General features: G+C 45.1%; 1 protein-coding gene across 1 annotated transcript in view; it reads right to left on the reverse strand.

The window, feature by feature from the left end:
• MED27 (mediator complex subunit 27) overlaps positions 1-12,887 on the reverse strand; it is a 217,864-nt gene that overhangs the window by 64,170 nt on the left and 140,807 nt on the right. The window lies entirely within an intron of this gene.

Here is a 12,887-nt window from a genome sequence, read left to right on the forward strand (position 1 = left end):
ACACTGTCTACTCCAGGCTCACATCAGCCCCTAATAGCTCATCTCAGTGTTTTAAGAAATCTCTCCGTTCAGTTTCCTTTTATAGACACACATACACGAATGTGAACGAATGTTCATTCAGCACACACTTACTGAGCACCTACTATGTGCCAGGCACCGACTCACATCAGTGAATCAAGACACGATCTCTCTTCTGTGGAGCTCACGGTCTTTCCAAAGGAAACTGATAAGGGACAATAAGCCCAGAGAGTTCCCCAGTGGTCCAGTGGTTAGGACTCTCCATCGTCACTGCCAAGGGCCTGCCTGGGCTCAACCCCTGGACAGGGAACTGAAATCCAGCAAGCTGCAAGGCTCTACCAGCCAAGAAAATCAGCTACTGTCTTAGAAAGTAAAAAGAACTATTTTAAACAAATTAAAGGACATTCAAGCAGATAAGGGGGCAGGAGTAGCCCATCCTGGTCAGGAGAGGTCTCACGGAGAAGCGACAGAGCAAACCTCGAAGGCTGTGAGGAGTGAGGACAGCCCCAAGGCAGCGGAGCGCCCAGCAGGTGGGGGAGACCGCAGGCGGGGCCCGAGACTCAGAAGGAGGGGGCCTCTCTGGAGCGACACGGAGCCACCGACGGGGCTGAGTGCAGAGGACACACTACTCGAGTTTCCCTCTGAAGAGACTCTGGGTCTCTTCTGGGTCTTCTCTCTCTCTCTCTCACACACACACAGACACAGACACAGACACACACACGCCCACACACGCACACACACACACACACACTCATACTGCCTGTCATCAATCTTTTACCCATTAATTTTAGCACTCACTGGTAATTCTTGATTCTTATGTTAAGCAGTTATTACTATGGTGGCTGCCAAATTTTCTAACTCCTTCTGGATTTACTAGTTCACGTTCTCCTGAAGGAATGGCTTTCCTGTGGCTATTTTTATGTGATACAAACAGCTCCCGTTTCTTTCTCGACTGCTTTACCAATTTAAATCAGCATGGACAACACGTGGGCTACAATGGCTTCTGAGGACTGCAGTCCATGACCATCACATCTACCCTGGCGCTCAACGGGCCCCGGCGTGGCCCCCAGGGGCCAAGGTGGCTTCTGTGTCCAGGGCACACCCCCCCGTCATTCTGTGAGTACTCGCCTAGCTTTGGCCTGATAAGATATTCTGGTTCACCCTGTCCTTTCTCTGTCCCTGTCTTGGGAGCAGCCATTTCTCCAAGGAGCCTGGTTCTTATTAGTGAGAATGACGTTTAGAAACTAAGATGGGGAAAAGAAATTCACTCATGGTTCCTAGAGTCTCCACGCTTGTAGACCTCAGCAGACAGAGTGGGACACACACGCACAGGGGTGTGTGTGCACACACTTGTATATCTTTCTAGATCTATCTGCATGTACATATCCAAAACAATTAGTTCACACTGATACTCTGGTTTCAATCCAATACCAAGGGCTTATTCTAGTATTTTCCTTTTCTTTCTTTTTTTTTTTTTTTTTAATAATGTCCCTCTGCAAAAGAGAGAAATTTGGTTTCCATTATCTACAATTGATTTCCTTATTTGCTCAATCCAAGAATACACACAAGTGGCTTCAGAATTGTTAACCCACACCCTCTCTGAAAAACTGGCAAAGTACCAAGAGTTTCAGTGTTTCTTCACAAGGTCTAACAATCCTTAGTCTAAGGATCTGGAGTCAAGATGCTGTGTTCAAAGGTTACCAGGGTTCCATCTCCATCCCTTCCCCAAAGTGCGATTACATTATTCATTTGAAATATAGTTTATTATTTCTATCTGCATTCCTTTAAAAAAAATCCACTCTGGCCGATTATTCATTTTTTGCATCTGTGAAACATTACCGTGGTTCTAAAAGTCAAACCCATGTAAAACGACGTTCTCAGAAACGCCCCCTCCCTCCACACATCCATCCTACCCTACTGCCACCCACCTCACTCTGACCAGTTGGTTTCCAGTTTATCATCTTTTCTGTGTGTTTCCTCTACAAATAAGATAATGGGTATTTTTTTTTAATCTCCTTTCTTACAAAAGAGGAATCATATTAAGAATCCTCTTGCACTTTGATTTTTTTCTCTTAATGTATCCTAGAAATGAGTCATAAAGGTCTTTCTCATTCTTTTTTTTAAAGATGAAAAAAGAAACAGGTGGCTCCATTGTGCAGCTGTATTTATTCAATCCCTTTCCTCTGCACAGGTATTACGGTTATTTCCAGTAGTTTGCAACTACAAACAAGGTGCAATTAATAATCCTGGGCACATGTATATTTTCACACTGTTGGAGGTGTGTCTTCAGGGTGAATTCCTAGTCGCACTGCTGGGTCAGAAGGTAAATGCATACGTCGTTTTATCACACATTGCCAAATCCCCTCCAAAGTGGTTACACCAATTTGCATTCCCGCCAGCAATGTACAATGGTGGCTGTTTCCTTACAGGTTCACCAACAGAATGTGTTGTTATACTTTTTAATTTCTGCAAATCTGGTAGGTGAGAAACCGTACCTCATCGCAGTTTTAATTTGCGTCTCTCTAATTATGGGTACGGTTGAACATCTTTTCATATGTTTAAGTACCATTTTTATACCTTTTCGGGGGACTGTCTCTTTTCCTCATTTTCTATTCCATTTTTGGTCTTTTTACCCTTTGTAAGAGTTTCTACCCTTTGTAAGGCTAGGTATACTAGCCCTGTATCTATGATACACGTCCCAGCAAGTCAGCTGTCTCCAGACTTTGTTTTTTTTTTTTCCTTTTTATGGTAGAGGTCCTATTGCTTTTAGGTAGCACCTTTATCACACGCTAAATTTTTATGTGATTGAATCTGCTTCAGGCTTTCTTGGTGGCTCAGACAGTAAAGAATCTGCCTGCAACGCAGGAGAGAGACCTGGGTTCGATCCCTGAGTTGGGACGATCCCCTGGAGAAGGGAATGGCTACCCACTCCAGTATTTCTGCCTGGAGAATTCCACGGACAGAGGAGGCTGGTGGGCTATAGTCCATAAGGTCAATTTGATTCTAGAAGTAGAATCTACTTATATTCTATTCTACCAGCCTGTTTATCTAGCCATGAGTCAGCACCATACAGTTTTTTGTTTTGGTTTTTTTGCTGCAACAGCATTTAATTTGAATTATTTGATAGTTACTCTTCACCCATTGATTTTTAGGTTCACTGAGCACCATACAGTTTTAATTATAGAGGCTTTAGAGTATGCTTCAATGTCCAACAGGTAAGCTCCCTGGTAGCTTTTGTGCTTTTCCATTCTTTCTTGCATGCTTCTTTTATATATGAACTTTAATATCAACTAGAATGAAATCTTTTAATGACTGTATTATATTTGTTCACATTTACTGATATGACTGATGCATGTGGTCTCAATTTGTTCACATGACAGTACAGTTACTATGTGCCTCATATTTACAATGCTGCTTTTTCTCTAAGTGATGTTTTCTTTGGTTGCTCACTCACTGATTGATTGTATTTAAGCTTATTTTTATGTATGGTGTTAGGAAGTGTTCTGTTGTTCCATGTCCAGTTCTAACTGTTGCTTCCTGACCTGCATATAGGTTTTTCAAGAGGCCTGTCAGGTGGTCTGGTATTCCTATCTCTTTCAGAATTTTCCACAGTTTATTGTGATCTACACAGTCAAAGGCTTTGGCATAGTCAATAAAGCAGAAATAGATATTTTTGACACTTCTTGGAAGGAAAGTCATGACCAACCTAGATAGCATATTCAAAAGCAGAGACATTACTTTGCCAACAAAGGTCCGTCTAGTCAAGGCTATCGTTTTTCCTGTGGTCATGTATGGATGTGAGAGTCGGACTGTGAAGAAAGCTGAGCGCCGAAGAATTGATGCTTTTGAACTGTGGTGTTGGAGAAGACTCTTGAGAGTCCTTGGACTGCAAGGAGATCCAGCCAGTCCATTCTGAAGGAGATCAGCCCTGGGATTTCTTTGGAAGGACTGATGCTAAAGCTGAAACTCCAATACTTTGGCCACCTCATGCGAAGGGTTGACTCATTGGAAAAGACTCTGATGCTGGGAGGGACTGGGAGCAGGAGAAGGGGACGACAGAGGATGAGATGGCTGGATGGCATCACCGACTTGATGCACATGAGTTTGGGTGAACTCCGGGAGTTGGTGATGGACAGGGAGGCCTGGTGTGCTGCGATTCATGGGGTTGCAAAGAGTCGGACACAACTGAGCGACTGAACTGAACTGAGGAAGTGTTCTAATTTCATTCTTTTTACACATAGCTGTCCAGTTTTCTCAGGACCACTTATGGAAGGGACTATCTTTTCTCCACTGTGTATTCTGTTTTATTTAGGAACGTTTATTTATTTGTTCTCATGCTTATCTTTGTACCTATAACATTTTAATGGCCTTATATTCCCCTTTTCTTAGATACCATTTTAGCATCTTGTCAATTTTTAATGGGATCCTTTAAGTTTTATCTATTACATATCTAACAATCAAAGAGTTCATTTTACTTTCATCTTCATCCCTGACCTCATTTTTTGCTTAGATTACTTCTACTGTATTAGAACACACAGCATTTCTATATATTAATACTTTGGCCTCATCATGACCTTTGTTTTCATCTTATCTCAACAATTAAATACATTACACGCTCACTCTTGGTCCTTAGGCTGAAGTTTTCCCATGCATCTCTTCGGAGCATGAATCTCATTCTCCGGAAGACTCCTTGAGACTGGCTAATGGGTACAGAATGCTTGTGTGTTTAAAATGGTTCTTCTTCAATACTTGAAAGACACATTTATCTTTGATTCACAATTTCTTTGAAAATGCTGCTCTGTCAATGTCTTCCTTTGGATATTGTTTTCAAGACATTTGATGCCAGTTTACATCTTTTGGCTTGTAATTTATGTTTTGTTTTTTTTTTCTTTGCTTGGAAGCCTTGAGGATTTGTTCTTCATCTTTAAAGTCAGCTCGCATTACTAGAATACATCTCAGACTTGATTGCTGTTGGTCAGTTTTCCTAAGTACACAGTGAGACATTTCAATGTGCAAATTTAGACCGTTCATTTGTAGGAATTTTTCTTAGATTACAGCTTTACAGATTGCTTCTGTTCCATTATTTCTTCTTCCTTCTTCACGGACTCCAATTATGTACACGTTGTTTCTTCTCTGAGTTTCATTTGAACCACTTTCTCTGTGAACCCTTCTACTTCGTTCTTTACCTTATTTTACTCTCTTGGTTGTTTCTCAGCCTTTCTTCAATGCCCTTTATTAAATCTCATGTGAATCTATTCTTCCTTGAGCATCTTGAGATTTAGCCTTAATTTCGGATAGAATTTTATCGTTTTTCCTGTACAGTAAACCCATCTCATTTCTCCATCTTTTTGCCTGTTTCTGCTTCTGACTTCTGGATTCCTGGATTCCGGATATAAGGGTTTGTCTTGTTGCCTCTCCAAATGCTTGAGGATGTTAAAGCGAGCTTAGAGTGCTGTCTGTGTCAAACAGCTTCCTTCTGCTTTGTGGTGTTTGTTTCCTTGCGGGTGGCATTTCTTTAGTTGAAGTATTTATTTCCTATAACATTTTATTACAAAGAACTTTAAATATTGCAAAACTGAGTTTTAGGATGAATACCTGTATCCTCATGAGCTAGATTCCACAACTGTTATCATTTTGTTCTAACATATATACTCATCTGTCTGGCCATTTATTTTAGTTTTTGGAAGAGTTTGGAAGTTACAGACATTAGTACAGTTCATCCCTAAACACGAAAGCAAGCATGCCATTAGGCAGCTTAGGGTTAGTTAAAACAGTATCTTCTGAGGGGAAATTTACCTCCAATAAAGTGCATAAATCTTTAGAAAGCACCATTCTCTGAACTCTGGCAACTGTACACAGCCATATAAATCACGTTATCAAAATTCAGAACCCTTTCACTGCCACCACCATTTCCTCATGCCCCTCCCAACGTGTGTCTCCTCTATCCCTTCCGGTGAGGGGGTGGGGGTCTCACACACACACAGTTCTGATTGTTACTCACCTTGCTTTGGTCCATCCTAACATGTCATGTAATGCCGTCATACGCATGTACTCTCCTATATTTTTCCCTCAGCAAAAGTTAATGGGTGTGCAAGTGATAGCTCACTAGGATGTGCTTGTTTCTTATTTACACATAATTTGGAGTGTGGGCATTCTTCGTCTCTTGGTCATGTTTAAGGTGTAGTTTTGCAGTTTTGTTTCTGCTTTTCCGTACTCTTTGGAGGATATGTGGAGAGACCTAAATTTAAATAACCATTCATAACACTTCTGAGTGTGAACATTTTCAAACATAAAGGAAGAGAGATTGACTAATATTCACCCAAATTAAAAAATTACCAAAATTAGCTCAGATTCGATCCCTGGTCAAGGAACTAATATTCCACATGCTGCAGAGCAACGGAAGGTCCTGCATGCCGCAACGAAGACCCCAGGCAGACCAAAAAAGATTACATATATATACTTAGAAACACATATATTTGTGTTAAATCCTCCCTCAAAAAAGGAAGGAGAATGACCAAAGAGGAAGGGATAACAATTCCTACAGGACTGAGGTGGGTGGGGTGGGCAGAGGGACCCTCACAGGGGTGAAGGTTGCAGATAATGTTCTAGCTCTGAGGCTGGTAGATTTATTATTTATTATATAATATTATTATAAGTAATATTATTAGCATATTAATTATTAATTAATAATATATAAATAATATTATTGTTTATATTATTAAATAAATATGAATGAGCCATGTCTGGATCAATGACGACAGTGTGATCATCAATTAAGGATTATGACTGACTTTAACCTGAAGTTAAAACTTAAAGAGTCAACTGCCCAGTTGACCACAGTCTGCAACAACGTCTCGCCTCCTCCCAGTTTCCCTCGCTGCCCACACTCCGGCAGCCCAGCCGCCTAGCCTCCTGGGTGGGATCTGAACGCGCCCACTGGCCTGGGCTCGGGTCTCTGATGCTGTGCTGCCTCTCCTGGGCCCAGCTCCCGGCTCGCCTCACTTGCCACAGTTTTTGTGGTTTTGTTTGTTTCTGCTCCTCACATCACACCCTCTGTCTCTCTCCACCCCGTCCTGTTCTCCCCCAGATCCCCGCAGCCAGCATATTACACAGTGCCTGGCTGGTCTCCCACCCATGAGCGCAATGCAGGCGCCCTGAGAGCAGGGATGGCGGTCAGTGCTGAACAGAACCCAGTACCTCGCCTTCCTCTCCTGGTGCTCTGGTTACTGAATAAATACACAAATGCTTCAGCAACCTGGCTCACAAAAGAGCCTGACGCTTGATCTGGGACTTACCCAAAAGGCCCACCTTCACTGGAACTCCCAGGGCACCATGGTTTAACATCATGCTGTTAGAAACAAGCTCCAAGACGACCCAGCACGGGTGGGGAATGCGGCTTTGGGGCTCTATCCCAGAGCCACTGAATCAGAATTTCTGGGCATTCTGCCAGGAATATGCATTGTCCACCAACTACACTGGTGACTCTTGAACCTCTAAAGTTTGAGAACTACTGAACCCAGCAGAGGAATCAATGCCCAAAACAGTTAAGCAGTTTAGCTGTTCAACGGTCTTTCCCATTTCAGAGAGCTTGAGATACAGCGAAATGAGACGATGAGTCTCATGGTGTAAAACAGATGTATCATTCAAAAACAAGGCACGAATATGCTAAAGAAATTGAGGGCTGGTAAAAATGTACATTAAAGAGACTGATAAATGAGTTTTATCTGCTGCAAACCATATAACATATAAAGAAAGATTAATTTATAAGATATTAAGGTATGTTTCAAGTATCATGACTGAAGGTCCTTTTTTTCCTTCTTCTCTTACATTTTCATACCTAGTGGATCAGTAAAACATAGTGGATTAATATTTTAAATGCCGAAAGGAGCCAGCTGCTTGTTCTAGTCTGACTCAGTTAAGCTCTTACAATATTTTGACTGTTCGAAGAAATTAATAATGGGATGTTAGGCGTTGGATTAACTGAAACTAAATATCAACAGAGCTAGATTTATTTTTGGATGACTGAGCTCATCTCTTCAAAGAACGGAAGCAGGATTCATTGTATCATGAGTTATTAACTTACACAACATGAAACAGCCCCCGAACAGAGCCGGCCACAGCAGTTAAGGCTTACATAAGAGGCTGAAAGTATAGACTTCACATTCGCCACGACTGGGCTGTCCAGGCTCCAGTCGGTGACCCCAGGCTCACAGAGACGCCAGGAGCAGTTCAGATGATAACTGCCCGGAGAGCTCTGGAAGCAGGCTAGTACTGAGGCCTGTTCCACCTCCCCTAAGCAACAGGTGCCCCTTGCAGCCGTGGGGAGAGACTGACATACCCAGAAGGGAAAGACGCTTTTCTGCGTCACTCGTGGGTCACACAGCGGGCCCTGACTCCGCCTCTGTCTGTCCCCCTTGCTCTCCTCCACCCTGTCTCCTGTGCCCTGCTCCCCATGGGTCCATCAGCAGGTGTGTGCCCAGGCTTCCAGGTCAAGCACACAACCCGGGCCCACGGGTGACTGCTCCTAAGTCTCACAGGCTCTGAAGCCTGATGCCTCCAGGACAAGGAAAGGCAGGTTGAGCTTTTAGAGGAGCCACACTGATCCCAAATTGCCTTAAAATGCACCGTTTCTATATAGAGCCCTCATTTTTTCCTTTCCCCTCCTACTCTGTGTAGAAGCTACGATGACAGGTTGGGACTCCCAGGAACCGACGTCTGTAGATCTAAGGCACTCTGCTGCTTCTTGGCAGGGACTGCCTGCTGAAGGAGCAAACCAAACGGGATCACCAAGTCTGCCTCTTGTTCACGGAATGCTCTAGACTTCAGTGACTTTATGCCATTTCCCCATGTGCGCACACAAAAAAATCCAAAAGCCCCTCTGTACTCACATACCAAAACCAGAAGGGATCTATACTGACGACAAAACCAGGGGAGCACGCTGATCACGGCGGTCGGGCTGTTCGCTAGCCATCTCTGGACTGCCGTGTAGAGCAGAGTGGGCGGCACACCACGGGGCTTTACAGGCTGTGTGGCTTTCGGAAAAGGCCATCTGCTCCAGCGCTCCCAACGCGCCCCTTCCTCTGCGGGACAGGGGCCCGCACTGGCTCGGCGGCTTGGGATAAAGCTTAAAAATGTACCCCAGTGTATGTACAAGAATGCTCATGCCACCGTTATTTATTTACTTATTCCTGACATGTACACACGGCTTTATCCATCTCTTTACCTTCCTTCTGGCTGCGCTGGGCCTTCGGTGCCGCGCGGGCTTTCTCCAGCTGCGGAGAATGGGGGCTGCTCTTCTCTGTGCTGTGTGGGCTCCTCACTGCAGCGGCTTCTCTTGCTGGTGGAGCAAGGCTCTAGCAGCATGGGCTTCAGCAGTTGTGGCGCTCAGGCTCAGCTGCTGCGACGTGCGGGCTCCAGGCCATGCAGGATTCAGTAGCTGTGGCACAGGGGCCTACTAGTTGTGGCTCATGGGCCCTAGAGCGTGCAGGCATCAGTAGTTGTGGTACACGAGCTTAGCTGCCCCGCAACAGGTGGACCTTTCCGGAAAAGGGATCGAACCTGTGTCCCTTGCATCGGCGGGCAGATTTCTATCCACTGCACCACCAGGGAAGTCCTCACACTACCATTATTTAAAAAGCAAAACCAGAAACCACCCAAACACACAGTGACCGGAGAAAGAATAAAGAGTGTATGCTTACAGACTGAACTATCACACAACCAAGAAGATGATCAGACTGTCACATACAACCACCAACACGGCCGCATCTTAGAAACAATCACACAATATGATACTGTTCTTATCAAGTCCAAAATTCAACAGAACTCAATGATACGTTACATGGGGATACATGTGGGGATACATGTCCATGTGGTAACTCACACTTCGAAAAGCAAGAGGAGATGATTATCAGGATGGTGGAAATGTTGCTGGGAGGGGTGGAGGTTGAGGAGAAGAGCACATTGGTTAAACTCTGCTTCTTAGGTTGGATGTGACCTCAGGTGTTCAACATTAGACTTTATAACTGACATACACACGACATGACTTAAAAAATAATAAGGAAACATTACCTGCCTGCTAATTCTGGTCATCCAAATCTTTTCTTCTTTTCTGTTTCGGCCACTGTGCAGCATGTGGGATCTTAGTTCCTTGACCAGGGATCGAGTCCGTGCCCCCTGCAGTGCAAGCTTGGAGTCTTAACCACTGGACCACCGGGGACGTCCCCTGGTCGTCCAAATGTCACTCAGCACCACCATGAACTACAATGAGGGACGGGAGCAAGGAGCATCCTGGAGGCTTGGGAGCAGTGTCCTGGCCCCACCACCCAGGAGAAACCACCGCCTTGGGTTCCTCACTTGTGAAATGAAAACAGTCGGTGCTGCCTCCCTCGAGGGCACGATGAGGGTGAGAGGAGAGGCTAGGTAAGCCCCAGGCTCCTCAGGGACAGGGGACAGACACTCACTTTATCACCGATTGCTGCTTTCTTGGCCCTGCCTCTCTTCCCTGGGGGAAATGGCCCCTCCTCTCCACCCCAACCAAGGCAGGACCCCCACAACCCCAGGAGGAACAACCCCAGGTTAGGCCAGCAGGAGTGTTCTCCCGGGCTGTATGAGCACAGGCATGAGTGAAAGGATGGAAGGCAGCTGATGCCCAATCACTCGGGCCACAGGGTCCCAAAGGGATGCAGTCCTGCTCCTGACACCCCGGAGCCATCCTGCTTTCTCTTCTTCCTGACAGAAGAGCTCTATCTTCATGTCTGTGACCAGCCAGCATCAGTAAAGAGCAAAACAAAGACAAAAGGAGAGGCTTTTCATCTTTAAGTTCATCAGAGCAGGTTTCTGTTGCCTGTACTCACGGAAGCCTGGCTGGCCTCCCCATCAGTCTCACTCGCCTCCCAAACTCTCAGGGTACCTGCCTCCCAGATTCACACAACTCATTTCAGAAGAAGCTCCAGAAAACAGCTTTTAACTCTTGCTTGGACTTCATGCAGCGGTTCCCCACTGCCTACAGCACAGGCCCCACACCTCCTCCACTGGTCACAGGGAAGAGGCGACCAGCAAGGGTAGGAGGGGAGGTGGCAGCCCCCGGTCCTGCTCTCTGCCCCCACGAAAATTCCCTTCAACCTCAGAGAAGCGTGTGGCAGCAGTGGAACAGAAACCTGCCATCTAACAAAATACCACCTTTTAAAAGTAAAAGCCAAATAAAGCCATGATGTTAAAAGTATGATTATCCACCTGGCAACCTGATTCCGAATCAGATCACCCACTGCTCTTTCTGTAAATAGGCCCCACCTTGTGTGAATTCCCATGTCAACTGGGGAAGATGACAGCTAGCTGGCCAGATGCACAGCGATCTGAATTAGGCACTCATGGCAGTCAAAATGGTGTGTATAAAATAGAATTCTGCCCTTGACTCAAGCCCCTAAACTCTCATCAGTCTATTAAAACAGAAGCTCGGTGAGAAAGCAGATGAGGCTGACAGGTCAGTGTGAAATAGAAGCCCACTCTCTCACGTGGAAGTAACTCTAATATTTTAACCCTGTTTACCCAGAATCCTGTTCTCTCTGCTCATTCCCATCAATGCCAAATTCCTACCTTCATCAGGAAATGGAAGCCCAACGACCCAGAAATAATCTGAGCAAACCTATCTCGCTGCAGACACTTTCGTTTTTATCTTCATTAACTCTTTGGTCCCTGTCAAGCATCCTGGGAGCAGGATTTATGTTTCGGCCGCTGGGTTTAGAGGATCTTAACACGTAGACAATCTGTACGTTTAACAGGGGGCAGAAAATAACTCATGTTTTGTAGACAGGTACAAATTGTTTTCTTTTTCTAGTGAAAGAACACCATGTTATCTCATTCACTGTATTTTTTAACTGGAAGAATTTTAAAGAAAAGTAGCACGTCACCCAGATGAATGTCACTTGATTTTTTCTCACATGAAATCCCACCCATTTAATAATCCTATGTCTTTTCCCCCTCTTAAGGGAGGGGCTTCCCTGGCGGCTCAGTGGTGAAGAATCCACCTGCCAGTGCAGGAGACATGGCTTCCATCCCTGATCTGAAGATCCCACATGCCTTGGAGCAATTAAGCCCATGCACCACAGCTACTGAAGCCCTTTGCTCTAAAGCCTGTGCTCCGTAACAAGAGAAGTCACTGCAGTGAGAAGCAAGCGTGTGCAACCAGAGAGCAGGCCCCGCTCGCCACAGCGAGAGCAAAGTCTGCCCAGCAATGAAGACCCAGCACGGCCACACACAAGCAAAGTTATTTACACACAAAAGAAGTCTGCCCTCTTCAGGTAAATGGACTGAGTGAATAGTCACTCATCCTGGGTGACTGGATATTTATAAAAGTTCACAAAAGTAAAATGCTAAAGTCCAAGAAATTCACACTAGGCCCCAGAGCAGCAGCGCTGGCGAGACATGAAAAACACTCAGTCCTGAAGCTTGCCTCCATGATGACCATCAGATACCTTGCTCTTACTCAGTTAATTCTCTTTTTTAGCAAATGTGGAGGCTCCTCAATATCTGTGCTCTTCAAGTGTGTATTAGGACAAAGAACATCGAAAAACATCTCATCACTGAAGTCTCAAACACACCTGTCTTTGGTGAATTTATGTGAGTACAAACATCAGTGTCTGAGGTCACGGGGCCAACTTGCTCTGAGCAGAATCACATTAGTTCAGTTAAGTCACTCAGTCGTGTCCGACTCTTTGCGACCCCATGAACTGCAGCACGCCAGGCCTCCCTGTCCATCACCAACTCCCGGAGTTCACCCAAACTCATGTCCATCGAGTTGGGGACGCCATCCAGCCATCTCATCCTCTGTCGTCCCCTTTTCCTCCTGCCCCCAATCCCTCCCAGAACCAGGG

Source organism: Budorcas taxicolor, chromosome 11 (assembly GCF_023091745.1).
Source record: "Budorcas taxicolor isolate Tak-1 chromosome 11, Takin1.1, whole genome shotgun sequence".
NCBI lineage: Eukaryota > Metazoa > Chordata > Mammalia > Artiodactyla > Bovidae > Budorcas > Budorcas taxicolor.